This window comes from Pleurodeles waltl, chromosome 4_2 (assembly GCF_031143425.1).
Source record: "Pleurodeles waltl isolate 20211129_DDA chromosome 4_2, aPleWal1.hap1.20221129, whole genome shotgun sequence".
Lineage (NCBI taxonomy): Eukaryota > Metazoa > Chordata > Amphibia > Caudata > Salamandridae > Pleurodeles > Pleurodeles waltl.
In genome coordinates, this window is record NC_090443.1 from 182,599,419 (window position 1) to 182,621,740 (window position 22,322).

A 22,322-nucleotide genomic window follows, 5' to 3' on the forward strand; every position below is an offset into this window, starting at 1 on the left:
ACCTTTACTAGGTAAAGGTTAGACATATAGGTGACTTCTAAGTTACTTAAGTGCAGTGAAAAATGGCTGTGAAATAATGTGTGCATTATTTCACTCAGGCTGCAGTGGCAGGCCTGTGTAAGAATTGTCAGAGCTCCCTATGGGTGGCAAAAGAAATGCTGCAGCCCATAGGGATTTCCTGGAACCCCAATACCCTGGGTACCTCAGTACCATATACTAGGGGATTATAAGGGTGTTCCAGTGTGCCAATGTAAATTGGTGAAATTGGTCACTAGCCTGTTAGTGACAATTTGGAAAGAAATGAGAGAGCATAACCACTGAGGTTCTGGATAGCAGAGCCTCAGTGAGACAGTTAATCATAACACAGGTAACACATACAGGCCACACTTATGAGCACTGGGGCCCTGGCTGGCAGGGTCCCAGTGACACATACAACTAAAACAACATATATACAGTGAAAAATGGGGGTAACATGCCAGGCAAGATGGTACTTTCCTACACAACCCCCCCCCCCCAAACGAAGGACAATAAGACTAGTCATTACCTGATGGGTCTTCATTGTCTAAGTGGAAATATCTGGAGAGTCCATCTGCATTGGAGTGGGTACTCCCAGGTCTATGTTCCACTGTATAGTCCATTCCCTGTAGGGATATGGACCACCTCAACAATTTAGGATTTTCACCTTTCATTTGTTTTAGCCAAAGTAGAGGTTTGTGGTCTGTCTGAACAATGAAGTGAGTGCCAAACAGGTATGGCCTCAACTTCTTCAGTGCCCAGACCACAGCAAAGGCCTCCCTCTCTATGGCAGACCAACCCTTTTCTCTAGGGGTCAACCTCCTGCTGATAAAAGCAACAGGTTGATGCTGGCCTTCAGAATTAAGTTGTGATAAGACTGCCCCTACCCCTAATTCAGATGCATCAGTTTGGACAATGAAGTTCTTGGAGTAACAGGGGCTTTTCAGGACAGGTGCAGAGCACATGGCCTGCTTCAGCTCCTCAAAAGCTTTCTGACAGTTTGCTGTCCATAATACCTTTTTAGGCATTTTCTTAGATGTGAGGTCATTAAGAGTGGCTGCTATGGAGCCATAGTTCTTTATGAACCTCCTGTAATACCCAGTGAGGCCTAGGAAGGCTCTCACCTGAGTCTGAGTGGTAGGGGGAACCCAATCAATAATTGTTTGGATTTTCCCCTGAAGTGGTGCAATCTGTTCTCCACCTACCAGGTGTCCCAGATAAACCACCTTCCCCTGCCCTATCTGGCACTTTGAAGCCTTGATAGTGAGGCCTTCCTTTTGCAGGGCCTCCAAAACTTTCCATAGGTGGACCAGGTGATCATCCCAGCTGGAGCTAAAGACAGGTATATCATCTAGATATGCTGCACTAAAAGCTTCCAGCCCTTGCAGGACTGTATTCACCAACCTTTGAAAAGTTGCAGGTGCATTTTCCAATCCAAAAGGCATTACTGTGAATTGGTAATGGCCTCCAATGGTTGAAAATGCAGTGTTTGCTTTTGCATCTTCTGATAATTTGATCTGCAAATACCCTGCAGTCAAATCAAAAGTGCTTAGATACTTGGCAGATGCCAGTGTATCTATGAGCTCATCTGCCCTGGGTATAGGGTGAGCATCAATTTTGGTTACCTGGGTGAGACCTCTGTAGTCTACACAAAACCGCATTTCCTTCTTTCCATCCTTGGAATGAGGTTTTGGTACAAGTACCACAGGAAAGGCCCATGGACTTTCAGAGTGCTCAACCACTCCTAGTTCAAGCATTTTCTGCACGTCTTGCTTTATGCAGTCTCTGACATGGTCAGGCTGCCTATAGATCTTACTTTTGACAGGCAAGCTGTCTCCAGTATCTATAGTGTGCCCACACCAAGAAGTGGTACCTGGCACAGTAGAGAAGAATTCAGAAAACTGACCCAGGAGATTTATGCAGTGGTCTTTCTGCTCAGCAGTAAGACAATCTGCCAGTACTACCCCTTCCACTAGAGCATCTTGTTCTGTGGAAGAGAAGAGATCAGGGAGAGGGTCACTCTCTTCTTCCTGTCCCTCATCAGTTGCCATGAGCAGGGTGAAATCAGCCCTGTCATAGTAGGGTTTCAGGCGATTGACATGGAGCACCCTAAGAGGACTCCTGGCAGTGCCTAAGTCAACTAAGTAGGTGGCTTCACCCTTCTCTTCAACAATTATGTGGGGTCCACTCCATTTGTCTTGGAGTGCTCTTGGGGCCACAGGCTCCAAGACCCACACTTTCTGCCCTGGTTGGTACTGAACCAAAACAGCCTTCTGGTCATGCCATTGCTTTTGGAGCTCTTGGCTGGCCTGAAGGTTTTTACTGGCCTTTTTCATGTACTCAGCCATCCTAGATCTTAGGCCAAGTACATAGTCAACTATGTCTTGCTTTGGAGATTTTAAAGGTTGTTCCCAATCCTCCTTAACAAGTGTTAGAGGACCTCTCACAGGGTGACCAAATAGGAGTTTAAAGGGGCTGAAGCCCACTCCTTTCTGGGGTACCTCCCTGTAAGCAAAAAGGAGGCAAGGTAACAGGATATCCCATCTCCTGCGGAGTTTTTCAGGGAGTCCCATAATCATGCCTTTGAGAGTTTTGTTAAATCTCTCCACCAGTCCATTTGTTTGTGGATGATAGGGTGTGGTGAACTTGTATGTAACACCACACTCCTTCCACATGGCCTTTAAGTAAGCAGACATGAAATTGCTTCCCCTGTCTGATACCACCTCTTTTGGGAAGCCCACCCTGGAAAATATTCCCAGGAGGGCCTTTGCCACTGCAGGAGCTGTAGTGGTCCTTAGAGGAATTGCTTCAGGATATCTGGTGGCATGGTCCACTACCACCAAGATAAACCTATTGCCTGAAGCAGTAGGAGGGTCAAGGGGGCCAACTATGTCAACCCCTACCCTTTCAAAGGGAACCCCAACCACAGGCAGTGGAATAAGGGGTGCCTTTGGAGTTCCACCTGTCTTGCCACTGGCTTGACCGGTTTCACAGGACTTACAAAATTCCTTTGTGTCCTCTGACATTCTAGGCCAATGAAACAAGGGAACAAGCCTGTCCCAAGTTTTCATTTGCCCCAAATGTCTAGCTAAGGGAATGTCGTGGGCTAGAGTTAGGAGGAACTTTCTGTACTCCTGAGGAATCACCAATCTTCTGGCAGCTCCAGGTTTTGGATCCCTTGCTTCAGTGTACAAGAGGTTGTCCTCCCAGTAAACTCTGTGAGAGTCACTGACATCCCATTTTGCTTGTTTGACAGCTTGCTGCCTTAGACCCTCTAGTGTGGGGCAGGTATGCTGTGCCACACTCAGCTCCTCCCTGGCAGGCTCCCCTTCACCCAAAAGCTCAGCAGTGTCTGCTTCCAGCTCCTCTGGTGTAGGTTCTGCACAGGGTGGAAATTCTTCTTCCTCAGAAGTAGAATCCACTGTAGAGGGAGGGATAGTAGGTAGTGATTTACCTTTACTAACCCTAGCTTTAGGGAGCACTTGGTCCATTCTTCCAGGATCCAAGTCACCCTGTCCTTTTTGCTTTTTGGCCTGAGCCCTGGTCAAACAAATATATGCCCTGGAATGCCCAGCATTGATGCATGAGCCTCCAACTCCACTTCTGCCCAAGCTGATGTCTCTAAATCATTCCCTATTAGACAGTCTACAGGTAAATCTGAGGCAATCACAACTTTCTTTGGGCCAGTAACCCCCCCCCCCCCAGTTGAGATTCACAACAGCCATGGGGTGGCTAAGGGTGTTGTTATGAGCATCGGTTACTTGGTACTGGTGACCAAGTAGGTGTTGTTCAGGGTGGACCAGTTTCTCTATTACCATTGTAACACTGGCACCTGTGTCCCTGTAGGCCTGAACCTCAACACCATTTATTAGGGGTAGTTGCTTGTACTTATCCATGTTAAGGGGACAAGCAACCAAGGTGGCTAAATCAATAGCCCCCTCAGAGACTAACACAGCCTCTGTGGTCTCCCTAATTAGACCAACCCCAACTAAGTTACCAAAAGTGAGCCCAGCTACTCCCTTGGATTGGCTATTAGTAGGTTTGCCCCCACCACCACTGCTATTACTAGGGGCACTAGGTGTAGCAGCAGGGGTTGTAGTGGTAGGAGGCTTGGTGCTTTTCTTTGGACAACTGGGATCTGTTGTCCAATGGCCTTTTATTTTACATAAATAGCACCATGGATTCTTTTCTTTGTTTTGATTTGAAGAGGATTTGGGCCCACCACCCCCACCAGAGTGTTTTTGTGGGCCTGATGAAGACTCATTTTTAGATTTGTCCCCACCCTTGTCAGAAGACTTACCATCCTTCTTCTTGCCATCTTTGTCACCCGCTGTATGAACTTTTCTGTTCACCCTTGTTCTGACCCATTTGTCTGCCTTCTTTCCCAATTCTTGGGGAGAGGTCAGATCAGAGTCCACGAGGTACTGGTGCAACAAATCAGACACACAATTATTAAGAATATGCTCTCTCAGGATTAAGTTATACAGGCTTTCATAATCAGTAACTTTACTGCCATGTAACCACCCCTCCAAGGCCTTCACTGAATGGTCAACAAAGTCTACCCAGTCTTGTGAAGACTCCTTTTTGGTCTCTCTGAACTTCATCCTGTACTGTTCAGTGGTTAAGCCATAACCATCCAGGAGTGCATTCTAAAGAACTGCAAAATTATTGGCATCACTTTCTTTTACAGTAAAGAGCCTATCCCTACCCTTTCCACTAAACGATAGCCATAGGATAGCAGCCCACTGCCTTTGAGGGACATCCTGTACAACACAGGCCCTCTCAAGTGCAGCAAACCACTTGTTAATGTCATCCCCCTCCTTGTAAGGGGGAACTATCTTGTGCAGATTCCTTGAATCATGCTCTCTTGCAGGATGACTATGGGGAATACTGCTGCTGCCACCATGGGTGTCTAACCCAATTTTCTGTCTTTCTCTTTCTATCTCTAAGGACTGCCTATCTAAATCCATCTGTTGCTTCTTGAGCTTCAGCCTGGTTTCTTCCACTCTCAATCTATTGAGCTCCCTTTCTAACACCCTGTCATCAGGGTGGGTGGGTGGGGCATGCCTTGAAACAGAAGTATGGTGAGAATGAACAAAAGTAGACCTGTCCCTAACAGATGGCATTCTAACAGCCTGGCTAACAGAAATAGCACTTCTAATATGATGAGAAGGAATACTCTTACTGTGATGTGATGCAACACTATTACTGTGATGTGACTCTACATCAGTACCAGCTATGCTAGGTGGTCTGCTAATGGGCAGGCTAGGAAGTTTCCCTTCTAAATCCTTTGCTAGGGGTGCCCAAGGGTCACATTGGGAAACATCAGCTAATTTCTCAATAGAAGTGCCACCACTGGCCTTATCATGTTCAACAAGCATATTAACCAACAGTTCTGTAGAGGGATTCTTCCCTACACTTAAACCTCTTTCTATGCAGAGACTCCTTGCTCCTTTCCAGCTAAGGTGATCATAAGCAAGTTTGGACAGATCAACAGTTTGGCCTGTGCCAGACATTTTAGAAAGTGTTTAAGTGACAGAAAAAGTGAGAAAAAGTTTTTCAGAACTTTTTGAAAGACAGAAAAAAAACCTTTTTAAACTTTTTAAGAACTTTTTGTAAAGTTTAGAGGTACTTTTCAGCACTTAGTAAAGAAGTGAAAAGAGAAAAGCAAAACTTTTTGGTTAGGTGTGCATACACTGAACTTGTTTTGTATATTTTTCTCTTATGAAAAGTACAATGACAAAAGTGGTAAGTAGTTGCAAAGTACTTATCCCACCGCTGCACAACCAATGTAGGAGGCTGGACTGGCTTGTAGTGAGTACCAAGGGGTACTTACACTTTGCACCAGGCCCAGGTATCCCTTATTAGTGCATAGGGTGTCTAGCAGCTTAGGCTGATAGGTAATGGTAGCTTAGCAGAGCAGCTTAGGCTGAACTAGGAGACGAGTGAAGCTCCTACAGTACCACTAGTGTCACTTGCACAATATCAGAAGAAAACACAATACACAGATATACTAAAAATAAAGGTACTTTATTTTTATGACAATATGCCAAAGTATCTCAGTGAGTACCCTCAGTATGAGGATAGCAAATATACACAAGATATGTGTACACAATACCAAAAATATGCAGTATAGTAATAGAAAACAGTGCAAACAATGTATAGTTACAATAGGATGCAATGGGGGCACATAGGGATAGGGGCAACACAAACCATATACTCCAAAAGTGGAATGCGAACCACGAATGGACCCCAAACCTATGTGACCTTGTAGAGGGTCGCTGGGACTGTAAGAAAACAGTGAGGGTTAGAAAAATAGCCCACCCCAAGACCCTGAAAAGTGAGTGCAAAGTGCACTAAAGTTCCCCAAAGAGCACAGAAGTCGTGATAGGGGAATTCTGCAGGAAAGACCAACACCAGCAATGCAACAACAATGGATTTCCAGAATAGAGTACCTGTGGAACAAGGGGACCAAGTCCAAAATTCACGATGAAGTCGAGAGTGGGCAGATGCCCAGGAAATGGCAGCTGTGGGTGCAAAGAAGCTGCTACTGGACAGTAGAAGCTGAGGATTCTGCAGGAACGACAAAGGCTAGAAACTTCCCCTTTGGAGGATGGATGTCCCACGTCGTGAAGAGTTGTGCAGAAGTGTTTTCCTGCAGAAAGACTGTAAACAAGCCTTGCTATCTGCAAAGCTTGAGGTTAGGGTTTTTGGATGCTGCTGTGGCCCAGGAGGGACCAGGATGTCGCCAATTGCGTGAGGGGACAGAGGGGGCATCCAGCAAGACAAGGAGCCCTCTCAGAAGCAAGCAGCACCCGGAGAAGGTCCAAAACAGGCACTACAAATTGGAGTGAAATGGTGCTCACCCGAAGTTGCACAAGAGAGTCCCACGCCGCCGGAGGACAACTCAGGAGGTCGTGCAATGCAAGTTAGAGTGCTGTGGACCCAGGCTTGGCTGTGCACAAAGGAAATCCTGGAAAAGTGCACAGGAGCCGGAGTAGCTGCAAAAGACGCTGTTCCCAGCAATGCAGTCTGGCGTGGGGAGGCAAGGACTTACCTCCACCAAACTTGGACTGAAGAGTCACTGGACTGTGGGAGTCACTTGGACACAGTTGCTGGATTCAAGGGACCTCGCTCATCGTGCTGAGAGGAGACCCAGGGGACTGGTGGTGCAGTTCTTTGGTACCTGCGGTAGCAGGGGGAAGATTCCGTCGACCCACAGGAGATTTCTTCGGAGCTTCTAGTGCAGAGAGGAGGCAGACTACCCCCACAGCATGCACCACCAGGAAAACAGTCGAGAAGGCGGCAGGATCAGCGTTACAGAGTTGCAGTAGTCGTCTTTGCTACTTTGTTGCAGTTTTGCAGGCTTCCAGCGCGGTCAGCAGTCGATTCCTTGGTAGAAGGTGAAGAGAGAGATGCAGAGGAACTCTGATGAGCTCTTGCATTCGTTATCTAAGGAATTCCCCAAAGCAGAGACCCTAAATAGCCAGAAAAGAGGGTTTGGCTACTTAGGAGAGAGGATAGGCTAGCAACACCTGAAGGAGCCTATCAGAAGGAGTCTCTGATGTCACCTGCTAGCCCTGGCCACTCAGAGCAGTCCAGTGTGCCAGCAGCACCTCTGTTTCCAAGATGGCAGAGATCTGGAGCACACTGGAGGAGCTCTGGGCACCTCCCAGGGGAGGTGCAGGTCAGGGGAGTGGTCACTCCCCTTTCCTTTGTCCAGTTTCGCGCCAGAGCAGGTCTGAGGGGTCCCTGAACCGGTGTAGACTGGCTTATGCAGAAATGGGTACCATCTGTGCCCATCAAAGCATTTCCAGAGGCTGGGGGAGGCTACTCCTCCCCTGCCTTAACACCTTTTTCCAAAGGGAGAGGGTGTAACACCCTCTCTCTGAGGAAGTCCTTTGTTCTGCCTTCCTGGGCCAAGCCTGGCTGGACCCCAGGAGGGCAGAAACCTGTCTGAGGGGTTGACAGCAGCAGCAGCTGCAGTGAAACCCCTGAAAAGGCAGTTTGGCAGTACCCGGGTCTGTGCTAGAGACCCGTGGGATCATGGGATTGTGCCAACAATGCCAGGATGGCATAGAGGGGGCAATTCCATGATCTTAGACATGTTACATGGCCATATTCGGAGTTACCATTGTGAAGCTATACATAGGTAGTGACCTATGTATAGTGCACGCGTGTAATGGTGTCCCCGCACTCACAAAGTCCGGGGAATTTGCCCTGAACAATGTGGGAGCACCTTGGCTAGTGCCAGGGTGCCCTCACACTAAGTAACTTAGCCCCCAACCTTTACTAGGAAAGGTTAGACATATAGGTGACTTATAAGTTACTTAAGTGCAGTGGAAAATGGCTGTGAAATAATGTGTGCATTATTTCACTCACGCTGCAGTGGCAGGCCTGTGGAAGAATTGTCAGAGATCCCTATGGGTGGCAAAAGAAATGCTGCAACCCATAGGGATCTCCTGGAACCCCAATACCCTGGGTACCTCAGTACCATATACTGGGGGATTATAAGGGTGTTCCAGTGTGCCAATGTAAATTGGTGAAATTGGTCACTAGCCTGTTAGTGACAATTTGGAAAGAAATGAGAGAGCATAACCACTGAGGTTCTGGATAGCAGAGCCTCAGTGAGACAGTTAGTCATAACACAGGTAACACATACAGGGCACACTTATGAGCACTGGGGCCCTAGCTGGCAGGGTCCCAGTGACACATACAACTAAAACAACATATATACAGTGAAAAATGGGGGTAACATGCCAGGCAAGATGGTACTTTCCTACAACCGCCAACCTAGACAGCCACTTTAACACTCCGTCCACCACTGCGGTACAAACAAACACCATGTTGGTAACCGCCAACAGACAGGCGGAGGACAATGTACCACCCACACTATTACAACCCACCAATCCACCACCTTTTCCGGGGTGGATTCCCCACGAACAAAAACACGGCGGAAACAGGATTTCGAAGGGAAAACGCTCACCTCTACACAACCCACGAAGAATCAGGACGCCATGGAACCCGAGCTCCAGATTCTGCCAGCCTTTATCTTCTTGCTCCTCCACCAGGAGCACGAACGCTGGCGGCGAAGACAACGGTGAGTACTGCACCTACGACACAGGGGAGGGGGAGGGAAAAGAGAGTGACACACACACACACAACACCCCCACCCCCACTCCCACCCTCACCCACTACAACACACACGCTAATACATATTGATACATACAGTTACACCCCCAACACCCCCTGGAAGAATGCAAGGACAAAAGGAAATGAGTCGAATAATTGTGATATATTCAATTACATACATCAAAAATATTTACAAATACATACATTTATACAATATACAATTATATATACCAAGAACACAAGTCCAAGGGATTCCGTCATCATAGTCCGTGGATCACTGGGCCCAAAAGGCATGGGCGAGGCCCACACTCAATACCTGATCAAAACAGAGAGAACACTGCAGGGGCATCAGATAGAAATAAAACAGGCACCTCAGGGGGAAGGGAAGAGGGGGCACCTCAGTTGGTTGAGTGCACGACGACAGCTCCACGAGGGGGCTCCATGCCCACTGTTCAATCCTGGGGAGTGCAAAGCCACAGTCTCTCAAGTCTCTACAGTGGGTGGTTTGCCCACTCTTCAATCCTGGGGAGTGCAAATCCACAGTCTCTCAAGTCTCTACAGTGGGTGGGTTGCCCACTGTTCAATCCTGTGGTGTGCAAAGCCACAGTCTCTCAAGCCTCTACAGTGGGTTGGCTGCCCAGTGTACAATCCTGGGGAGTGCAAAGCCACAGTCTCTCAAGTCTCTACAGTGGGTGGGTTGCCCACTCTTCAATCCTGGGGAGTGCAAAGCCACAGTCTCTCACATCTCTACAGCGGGTGGTTTGCCCACTCTTCAATCCTGGGGAGTGCAAAGCCACAGTCTCTCAAGTGGATAACAGTCTCCACTGGTTTCTGGAGAGGGCCTTGTGCCCATAGTGCTTCATCCTGCCAAGGACTGAGGTAGTGGATGTGATACTCCACTGGTTCTGGAGGGGGCCTTGTGCCCAGAGTGCTTCATCCTGCCAAGGACTGAGGTAGTGGATGTATCTCTCCACTGGTTCTGGAGGGGGCCTTGTGCCCAGAGTGCTTCATCCTGCCAAGGACTGAGGTAGTGGATGTATCTCTCCACTGGTTCTGGAGGGGGCCTTGTGCCCAGAGTGCTTCATCCTGCCCGTGGCGGACTCAGTAGCGTTGGAATCATTGGCTCTGACTGGCCTGCGGGGCTGCTGGCGGTGGTGTCCTGGGCAGCGGTTCAGCTGGTGGCGGTCTTGTCCTGGCCTGCGGGGCTGCTGGCGGCGGTGTCCTGGGAAGCCGTTCAGCTGGTGGCGGTCTTGTCCTTGCCTGCAGGGCTGCTGGTGGCAGTGTCCTGGGCAGCAGTTCAGCTGGTGGCGGTCTTGTCCTTGTCGGCGGGGCTGCTGGCGGCGGTGTCCTGGGCAGCAGTTCAGCTGGTGGCGGTCTTGTCCTGGCCTGTGGGGCTGCTGGCGGCGATGTCTTGGGCAGTGGTTCAGCTGGTGGCGGTCTTGTCCTGGCCTGCGGGGCTGCTGGTGGCAGTGTCCTGGGCAGCGGTTCAGCTGGTGGCGTTCTTGTCTGTGGCAGCGGGGCTGCTGACAGTCGCCTCCTGGGCAGTGGGGCTGCTGCTGGCAGTCTTGTCTGTGGCAGCGGGGCTGCTGGCGGCCGCCCCCTGGGCAGCGGGGCTTCTGCTGGCGGTCTTGTCTGTGGCAGCGGGGCTGCTGGTGGTGGTGTCCTGGTTAGTGGGGCTGCTTCTGGCGGTCTTGGCTGTGGCCGTGGGGCTGCTGGTGGTCGCCTCCTGGGCAGCGGGGCAGCTGCTGGCGGTCTTGTCTGTGGCAGCGGGGCTGCTGGCGGTCGCCCCCTGGGCAGCGGGGCTGCTGGCGGTCGCTTCCTGGGAAGTGGGGCTACTGCTGGCAGTCTTCTCCTGGGCAGTGTGGCTGCTGGCGGTCTTGTCCAACGTGCTGATCTTCCCAGACTTGCCACCTTGAATGGTGTCGCAGCTGTCTCCACACTCCCAACTGTACCCCTGGAAGCGGCTTTCGTGGCTGGTTTCTTTCCCCTCTCCCGCCGGGCACTGGCCAACTTTTTATGCTTGGCAGGTGGGGGACTGTCCGTGCTGTGGCTTCTTGCCACACTGGCTGCCCTGCTGCCTGGTGCACTCCATAATCCGGTGACTACTGGCACCACTGGTCCCGTGATGTTGTGGCTGAGGTGCTAGGTTGGGACCTGGAGAGTCAGGCCCTAGGAGACTGACGGGGTGGGGGAGGTGAGGGAAAGAGGTCAAGGCTGGCCAGGAAAGGTTTCTTAGGAACACTGGGATGGGTAGCTGGAGGGGATTTGGGAGTGGAGGAAGAGGTTGTGGTTGTAGGAGGTGTCCGTTTGCTGACTTTGGGTGATGGGCTGGAGGCTGTCGTGAGGTGGATGGCTGTTGGGTAGGTGTGTGGCTGCATTTGTGTACCTTGGGAGGTGGCCTCACAGACACAGTGGGAGAGGACACAGGGGATGTGTGAATGGTAGTGGGGGTGGTGACTGCACATGTGCGGGGTGTGGTGCTGGGTGTGCTGGTGATGGACGTAGTGGCTGAGGATGTGGTGCATGCAGGTGTGAGTGGAGACGAGACAGGGAGGGAGGAGGGAGACGAGGAGGAGGGGGACACAGTGGAGGCAGTAGATGTTGGTGTGTCTGCATGTGTGTGATGCTTGCGTGAGTGCCTGTGGTATGTGTGGTGCTTATGTTTGCCAGAGCTTCCCTTGTGTGTTGAGGTGTGTGCATGCTGGTCTGATGGTGTCCTTGGGATAGGCTGAGGTACAGGGGTGTGAGTCTGCGTGGAGGAAGTTGGAGGGGGGAGGCTAGAGACAGGGACAATGGCTGCCATCAGTGCTGAGGCCAGAGTCTGAAAAGCTCGCTGAAGGGCTGCCTGACCAGAATGAATGTCCTCCAGGTATGCATTTGTCTGTTGCAACTGCCTCTCTACACCCTGGATGGCATTCAAAATGGTAGACTGCCCAACAGTGAGGGAAGTGAGGAGGTCAATGGCCTCCTCACTGAGGGCAGCAGGGGTGGCAGGGGTAGGGGCTGAGGTGCCTGGGGTGAAGGTAATGCCCACCCTCCTGGGTGAGGGGGCACGGGCAAAGACTGAGGGGCTGCTGGGAGGGCGGTGCTGGTAGGGGGGTGGCGGCTGTACCTGTAGATGCGGGGGGCACAGATGGGGCCGCCACCGCAAGGGAGCTCCCATCAGAGGAGGAGTCGGTATCGCTGGTGTCAGCTCCTGTCCCTGCCGTGGAGCTCCCCTATCCCTCCGTCCCACTGATGAATTCGGAGTCCGTAGTGTCGCCCTCCAGGGCCATGTGGTATGCAGCTCCCTCCTGCTCCGGTGCCACTACTCCTCTTCCTGATGATGCTAATGCACACAAGTACAGGGAGACCACAAAAAAGGGGGGGGAAGACAGAAGAAAGACATTTTCAGTGCATGCAATACTGCTACAGTTGGTGGACACGACAGACACAGAAGCTCCCTGCACTACGCCGTGCACTTGGGGTCCACTATTCAATCCCAGGGACATGGCCGATTTCTGCACACATGGATGTCACAGGAGCCTGACTAGGTGTAGTTGGCACTGTACACAGGTGGGGTGGGGTGCCACAGGGCCTGCCTGAAGAAGGGAACTTAACTAGCAAACTTGCCCTGGCCTAAGGGAACTCACAGCCCACCTCCCCCACCCAGACACCTAAAATGCACGCTGAATCAGCAGAATGAGAGTGTACTCACCCCCTTGTGGCTGCTGTGATGCCCTCAAGCACCCATCCAAGTCCGGATACGCCACCGCCAGGATCCTGAACATCAGGGGGGTCATGGTGCGATGGGCACCCCTCCCATATTGGGAGGCCATCCCCAGCTGAGCCTCCGCTGTCTTCTTGGTCCAGCGGCGAATGTCCTTCCATCTTTTCCAGCAGTGGGTGCTCCGTCTGTGGTAGACCCCCAGGGTCCGGACTTCCTTGGCGATGGCACGCCAGATGTCCTTCTTCTGGTGGGCGCTGACCTACAGGAATTGTACAGGGGAAAAGAGAAGTAATTACCAACTGCACCGTCACAGTCATTGGTCCGCATCCCTACCCTTTCCATGACGCACATGCACTCACGGTTGTTTCAGGCACGCCTCATTCTCACCCCACCCCCATCTTTCATCCACCCCACTCCACACAGGCATTGCCCATACAGCATGCTCACAGTGTACTTACCTGTTTGTCTGGAGGACCATAGAGTAGCGTGTACTGGGGGAGGACCCCATCCACGAGTTTCTCCAACTCCTCCGTGCTGAAAGCAGGGGCCCTTTCCTCAGACACACGAGCCATTGTCTCTTCCGGACAGGTCACAGCAGCACTTGCAGTGTTGGTCCTCTCCTTTCGAAGATCAGGTATCGAGTGATTGAACAGAGAGAAAATGGCGGTCATGTCCGCGACGGTGCGTACCGTCACCACCGGCGTACATCGTCATTGGCTCCTGGGACCCATAGGGTCTAATGTTCACCAATGCAGAATTGCACTGCGGTCTTCGACCGCCTACCGCGACGGTGTACAATGCCAGCGCAGTTACCTCATATCCCCTTGTCCCACCTTACTGGTTAGGCAGCCGCCATTTCAGGGGCCCACATGCCTTTATTTTTGACGGCGTCACACATACCTAGGCCTTGCCTAACCACTAATACAGGCAAATTTCAATTTATGATTATTTACAGAGTAAGCTGTGTTTATGTACCTTAGAGTTGGTTGACTCTGTGTTCGCTGTTCTCCTCCATAGGCACCGTCCGCTGGGGCATGTGAGGAGATGGCGGCATCCTCCGGTGTACAGACCGCTGGTGGACCTATCGACAATGGAGGAAAGACATGTGATCATCACCTACAGGCTTGATCATGCCACAATCCAGGAACTGTGTGCCCAGTTGGAGCCAGACCTGATGTCAGCTATCCGCCATCCCACAGGAATCCCCCCTCAAGTGCAGGTGCTGTCAGTACTCCATTTCCTAGCAAGTGGGTCTTTTCAAACAACAGTGGCCATAGCATCAGGGATGTCCCAGCCTATGTTTTCCAACGTGTTGGCCAGAGTGTTGTCTGCCCTGCTGAAACACATGCGGAGCTACATCGTTTTCCCCCAGGTGGAGGATTTGCCTACAGTGAAAGGTGACTTCTATGCCCTGAGACATATCCCCAACATCATAAGTGCAATTGATGGGACACATGTGGCCTTGGTACCCCCCGCAGGAGTGAACAGGTGTACAGAAACCGAAGGAGTTACCATTCGATGAATGTGCAGATGGTGTGTTTGGCAGACCAGTACATGTCCCATGTTAATGCAAAATTCCCTGGCTGAGTGCATGACGCTTACATCCTGCGGACTAGCAGCATCCCTTATGTGATGGGGCAACTGCGGAGGCACCAGGTGTGGCTATTAGGTGAGCACCTGGACCCAAATCAGTGGGAATAGTTGTCTGGGTTTGTGGATGTCCCTATGAGTTTGTGTGTGTCTAACAGTTGTCCCTCGCCATTTGAGGGTGACACTGGTTACCCCAACCTGTCATGGATACTGACCCCAGTGAGGAATCCCAGGACAAGGGCAGAGGAATGCTACAATGAGGCCCATGGGCGAACTAGGAGGATTATAGAGTGGACCTTAGGCCTCCTGAAGGCCTCCATATGACAGGTGGTTTCCTATTCTACTCACCAAAGAAGGTGTGCCAGATCATCGTGGCCTGCTGTATTCTTCACACCTTGGCTTTGCGACGACAGGTGCCTTTTCTGCAGGAAGGTGGTCCAGATGGAGGTGTTGTGGCAGCTGTGGAGCCTGTGGACAGTGAAGACGAGGAAGCAGAAGAAGAGGGCATCGACAACAGGAACACTGTGATCCAGCAATACTTCCAGTGAGACACAGGTAAGAAGACAAACCTGCCTGCTACATCTAACTAAAATCTACTACCTCTCTACTGTCTGTCATTTTCACCCAGTGTATGGTCACTGATTTGTCACTTTCCCTTACGATTTCACAGATGTGGGTCCCACTGTGTGACATCTGCTTTGTTTCCTCTTGGACTAGAGCTGTGTGACATAGGTATGTTGACATTACATTTGAAAGAGCATTTTGGCACTGTAATTGCTAATACACTATTTCGAAATCACAGACAGACTCCAGATTGTTTTGTGCTTTAAGGGAGTTTATTTAAGTTCTCAATATTGGAGGGGAGTGTAAAATGGGCTGGGGTGATGGTGGAGGAATGCCCATGGCAGAGTCCAGTCTATTAGTCTCACAGGTGCATTGTCCTCAGGGGTATAGGAAGTGGAGCTGGGGCACATTAAGGATGGACAGGGTGACATGGTGGGACAAATGGATGACAATCAGGGTGGTCTAATTTCTTGGCGGAGGTCTTGGCATCGTTCTCTGTCTTTGTCCTGGATGTCAGGGACCGTTTGCGGGGTGGTTCTCCCTCTGCAGGGGGTGGGGTGCTGGTGTGGTGGCCCTGTGGCGGTGCCTCCTGTCCACTAGCACCGGCAGAGGTGGTGGGCTGTTCATCATCCAGGCTAGTGTCAGGGGCTCCTTGTTGTGCCACAGTGTCCCTCCTGGTGTTGAGGAGTTCCTTCAGCACCCCTACAATGGTGCCCAGGGTGGAATTGATGGATTTGAGTTCCTCCCTGAACCACAAATACTGTTCCTCCTGTAGCCGCTGGGTATCCTGAAACTTGGCCAGTACCGTTGCCATCGTCTCCTGGGAATGGTGGTAGGCTCCCATGATGTTGGAGAGTGCCTTGTGGAGAGTGGGTTCCCGGGGCCTGTCCTCCCCCTGTCGCACAGCAGTCCACCCGGTTTCCCTGTGTTCCTGGGCCTCTGTCCCCTGAACGGTGTGCCCACTGCCCCCAGGTCCCCGGTGTTGTTGGGGTGGTGGGTTTGCCTAGGTTCCCTGTAGTGGTGGACACACTGCTGCTTGACGTGTGTAGGAGGCTGGACTGGCTTGTAGTGAGTACCAAGGGGTACTTACACCTTGCACCAGGCCCAGTTATCCCTTATTAGTGTATAGGGTGTCTAGCAGCATAGGCTGATAGATAATGGTAGCTTAGCAGAGCAGCTTAGGCTGAACTAGGAGACGAGTGAAGCTCCTACAGTACCACTAGTGTCACTTGCACAATATCATAAGAAAACACAATACACAGATATACTAAAAATAAAGGTACTTTATTTTTATGACAATATGCCAAAGTATCTCAGAGTGTACCCTCAGTATGAGGATAGCAAAGATACACAAGATATATGTACACAATACCAAAAATATGCAGTATAGTCTTAGAAAACAGTGCAAACAATGTATAGTTACAATAGGATGCAATGGGGACACATAGGGATAGGGGCAACACAAACCATATACTCCAAAAGTGGAATGCGAACCACAAATGGACCCCAAACCTATGTGACCTTGTAGAGGGTCGCTGGGACTATTAGAAAATAGTGAGGGTTAGAAAAATAGCCCACCCCAAGACCCTGAAAAGTGAGTGCAAAGTGCACTAAAGTTCCCCAAAGGACATAGAAGTCGTGATAGGGGAATTCTGCAGGAAAGACACAAACCAGCAATGCAAAAACGATGGATTTCCAGTCGAGGGTACCTGTGGAACAAGGGGACCAAGTCCAAAAGTCACAAGCAAGTCGGAGATGGGCAGATGCCCAGGAAATGCCAGCTGTGGGTGCAAAGAAGCTGCTACTGGACAGTAGAAGCTGAGGATTCTGCAGGAACGACAAGGGCTAGAGACTTCCCCTTTGGAGGATGGATCTCCCACGCCGTGGAGAGTCGTGCAAAAGTGTTTTCCCACTGAAAGACCGCCAACAAGCCTTGCTAGCTGCAAATCGTGCAGTTAGGGTTTTTGGATGCTGCTGTAGCCCAGGAGGGACCAGGATGCCGCCAATTGTGTCTGGGGACAGAGGGGGCGTCGAGCAAGACAAAGAGCCCTCTCAGAAGCATGCAGCACCCGCAGAAGTGCCGAAACAGGCACTACAAAGAAGAGTGAAACGGTGCTCACCCGAAGTTGCACAAAGGAGTCCCACGTCGCCGGAGACCAACTTAGAAAGTCGTGCAATGCAGGTTAGAGTGCCGTGGACCCAGGTTTGGCTGTGCGGTTCCCAGCAATGCAGTCTGGCGTGGGGATGCAAGGACTTACCTACACCAAACTTGGACTGAAGAGTCACTGGACTGTGGGAGTTACTTGGACACAGTTGCTGGATTCAAGGGACCTCGCTCGTCGTGCTGAGAGGAGACCCAGGGGACTGGTGGTGCAGTTCTTTGGTACCTGCGGTAGCAGGGGGAAGATTCCGTCGACCCACAGGAGATTTCTTCGGAGCTTCTAGTGCAGAGAGGAGGCAGACTACCCCCACAGCATGCACCACCAGGAAAACAGTCGAGAAGGCGGCAGGATCAGCGTTACAGAGTTGCAGTAGTCGTCTTTGCTACTTTGTTGCAGTTTTGCAGGCTTCCAGCGCGGTCAGCAGTCGATTCCTTGGCAGAAGGTGAAGAGAGAGATGCAGAGGAACTCTGATGAGCTCTTGCATTCGTTATCTAAGGAATTCCCCAAAGCAGAGACCCTAAATAGCCAGAAAAGAGGGTTTGGCTACTTAGGAGAGAGGATAGGCTAGCAACACCTGAAGGAGCCTATCAGAAGGAGTCTCTGATGTCACCTGCTAGCCCTGGCCACTCAGAGCAGTCCAGTGTGCCAGCAGCACCTCTGTTTCCAAGATGGCAGAGATCTGGAGCACACTGGAGGAGCTCTGGGCACCTCCCAGGGGAGGTGCAGGTCAGGGGAGTGGTCACTCCCCTTTCCTTTGTCCAGTTTCGCGCCAGAGCAGGGCTGAGGGGTCCCTGAACCGGTGTAGACTGGCTTATGCAGAAATGGGCACCATCTATGCCCATGAAAGCATTTCCAGAGGCTGGGGGAGGCTACTCCTCCCCTGCCTTCACACCATTTTCCAAAGGGAGAGGGTGTAACACCCTCTCTCTGAGGAAGTCCTTTGTTCTGCCATCCTGGGCCAGGCCTGGCTGGACCCCAGGAGGGCAGAAACCTGTCTGAGGGGTTGACAGCAGCAGTTGCAGTGAAACCCCTGAAAAGGCAGTTTGGCAGTACCAGGGTCTGTGCTACAGACCACTGGGATCATGGGATTGTGCCAACTATGCCAGGATGGCATAGAGGGGGCAATTCCATGATCATAGACATGTTACATGGCCATATTCGGAGTTACCATTGTGAAGCTACACATAGGTAGTGACCTATGTGTAGTGCACGCGTGTAATGGTGTCCCCGCACTCACAAAGTCCGGGGAATTTGCCCTGAACAATGTGGGGACACCTTGGCTAGTGCCAGGGTGCCCTCACACTAAGTAACTTTGCACCTAACTTTTACCAGGTAAAGGTTAGACATATAGGTGACTTATAAGTTACTTAAGTGCAGTGGTAAATGGCTGTGAAATAACGTGGACGTTATTTCACTCAGGCTGCAGTGGCAGGCCTGTGTAGTATTTGTCAGAGCTCCCTATGGGTGGCAAAAGAAATGCTGCAGCCCATAGGGATCTCCTGGAACCCCAATACCCTGGGTACCTCAGTACCATATACTAGGGAATTATAAGGGTGTTCCAGTATGCCAATGTGAATTGGTGAAATTGGTCACTAGCCTGTTAGTGACAATTTGGAAAGAAATGAGAGAGCATAACCACTGAGGTTCTGGATAGCAGAGCCTCAGTAAGACAGTTAGTCATAACACAGGTAACACTTTCAGGCACACTTATGAGCACTGAGGCCCTGGCTGGCAGGGTCCCAGTGACACATACAACTAAAACAACATATATATAGTGAAAAATGGGGGTAACATGCCAGGCAAGATGGTACTTTCCTACAACGTGTCCTGGGGACAGAGGTATGGGCCCCCTGGGTGGGTGCTGTGCTGGTGTTTCCAGAGGGGGGAAGCTCTGTAGTGGCCTGTGCCAGTGTGAGGGGAACCGACTGTACCGAGGTCCCAGATGGGCCGGGCTGGTCGTCTAGATCCAGTTGGACAGAGCTGCTGTCATCACTGTGTGCCTCTGCTGTGGGTGGAGTGGACATGTCTAGACCTTCCTGTCCGGTGACGTTGGGTAGGGGTCCTGTAGGGGTGTAAAAGCATGATTATTGCATCTGTGTGTGCCATGGTGTGCAATGGGTGGGTGACCGTGTACCCCAGTGCTCGCATTCCTGTGTAGGACCTTGTGTGATGATGGTTTAGGGGGGTGTATGGGTATGTGCAGTGGCCATGCTTTGGTGATGGGTGTCCATGCTTTGGTGTTACATGCAGGGCTTCGTGTTGGGATGTGTGGTTTGTGATACTGGGACATGTGTGAGGAGTAGGAGTGATCAGGGTGAGGGTGAGGATGGGGGTATGTGATGGTATGCAAGTAGGGTGGGGGATGTAATAGTAAAGATTTGACTTACCAAAGTCCATTCCTCCAGCTACTCCTGCGAGGCCCTCAGGATGCAGAATAGCCAAGACCTGCTCCTCCCATGTTGTTAGTTGTGGGGGAGGGGTTGGGGGTCTGCCGCCAGTCCTCTGTACTGCGATGTGGTGTCTTGAGACCACGGAACGCACCTTCCCCCGTGGGTCGTTCCACCTCTTCCTGATGTCATCCCTATTTCTTGGGTGCTGTCCCACTGTGTTGACCCTGTCCACGATTCTTCGCCATAGCTCCATCTTCCTCGCTATGGAGGTGTGCTGCACCTGTGATCCGAATAGCTGTGGCTCTACCCGGATGATTTCCTCCACCATGACCCTGAGCTCCTCCTCAGAGAACCTGGGGTGTCTTTGCCGTGCCATGGGGTGGTGTGGGTGATGTGTGGGGTGGGGTGTGTTGTGATGTGTGGGGTGATATTTAGTGGTGTGTTGTGTGAGGTGCGTGGATGTTATGTGGGTGATAGTGTTGAGTGCCTGTGGATGCTCGTTTGTGGATGGTGGTGTCTCTCTGTGGCCTTCAGTCGCAATTGTGGTCGTAAGGGTTTGTGGGCGATGAGGGTGTGTGTTTTATATTGTATTGGGTGTGTGGGAGTGGTGTGTGCATGTGTATCAGGTGTGTGTATTTCAAATTGTCCAATGTGGATGTGTTTTGTAAGAGTGTGTGTATTTTGTGCGTGGCGGTGTGTACCTTGCAAGTTTCCAGCAGTAATCCTCTGCAACTACTAATTCATCCTCTGACATTGGATCAATCGTAGACTGTTCCAAGAAATGCTGTAACTGCAACAAAGTGTCTGCAAGAGACACTTTTCTTCAGCAACGTCCATATACTATAAGGGGGGGTCCAGTGCGCCAATTGAAATTGGTAAATGAAGTCACTGGCCTACAGTGACAAATTTAAAAGCAGAGAGAGCATAAGCACTGAGGTTCTGATTAGCAGAGCCTCAGTGACACAGTTAGGCAGTACACAGGCATGCACATTAGGCCACAAACTATGAGCACTGGGGTCCTGGCTAGCAGGATCCCCGTGTGAGACAGGCAAAACATACTGACATCTAGGTTTTTATCTATGAGCACTGGGGTCCTGGCTAGCAGGAGCCCAGTGACACAGTAAAATCACACTGACACACACTCAAAAACAGGCCAAAAGTAGGGGTAACCATGCTAGAAAGAGGCTACTTTCCTTCAATTGTCCGACAGGGGAGGGGTGTCTGTGTGTGTGTGTGTGCGTGTGTGAGTGTGTTAGTGAGTGTGTAAATGTTGTGAATGAGGAGAGATGTTTGTGTTTGTGTCTGTGTGTGAGCGTGTGTGTGAATGTCATGAATGCGGGGGGAGTGTGGTGTTTGTGCGTTTCTGCTTGTGTGAGTGCATGTGTGAATGCCATGAATGCGGGGGAGGGCGGTGTTTGTGGGTGCGTGTTTGCGTGTATCAGTGATTGTGGATGGGATGAGTTATTGTTTGTGGATGGGGGTGAGGAGAGTGATTGTTTCTGGATGGGGTGGTGAGTGAGGGAGGGTTTCCAAGGGTTATCTTTTAGCCACTGACCAATTCAAGTTGTCTTTTATTTGATAGCAGACTAACAGACTCATTACAACCCTGGCGGTTATGAGTCTGCCAGGGCCCCGGTGGCGGTGTCACCGCCAACGGGCTGGCGGTGAATACCACCAAATTAGGAGTTTGGTGGTTGGCCGAAGCCAAACCGCCGAACCTCCACCCGTCCCACCACATTACCGCGTAGCGGAAGTTGTGATTCTACTAGTGGTATCATGAGGCAGGAGACCGCCAGCATTTTTCTGCCGGTTGCACCGCCAGAAAAAGCTAGCGATCTTGCACCCTGGTGACAGGAATAAGAATTCCTGTCCCCAGGATACCCTTGCACAAACGTCCACATACCCGCACACATGCACTCACATACTCCCACACACAAACACACCCCAACTCACCCGCGCACTCATGTCATACACCCCCTTTCACACTAACATACATACACAAACCTGCACTCACACACGGATTCACTCCCCTTATGTGCATACATACATTCACTCCCCCTTCCCCATGTGCATACATACATTCACTCTCCCCTCCCCCACATGCATACAAATACATTCACTCCCCCATCCCCATGCCCATACATACACTCACACCCCCTCCTCTGCATACATGCACTCACCCGCTCTCCCCGCTCACTCACACAAACACTCATCCCCCTCCCTGACCATTTATATACTCATGCACACACATACACGCACTCACCCCTTCCATCCACTCATTCGCACTCACGCAATCAACTGCTCACACCCGCACACATACACTCATGCACTCACCCCTCCGCAAACACTCACTCACCCACTCCTCATCCACAAACACTCCCTCACCCCACCCCATCCGCAATCACTCACACATGCAGACACAAACCCACAAACACTCCCTGCATTCACATTCACACATGCACTCACACAGGCAGACACGCACACACAAACATCCCCCACATTCACAACATTCATACACGTACTCAAACACACATGCACACACACACACACACCCTCCCCTGTCAGATGATCCACTTACTTCGTCCGTTGAGGAGGTTGTCCGAGAGGGGTCCTGGTGCTTCCACCCCCAGCAGCGCCTCGCCATCTGGAGACCGCCACACCGTATTACGGGTTGTAGTATGGTGTGCAGTTTCTTTTTGGCATAACGGTACAGCCTCTGCACTGCCGTCCGCCAGCACGACTGGTCTCGGAATTTTGCCC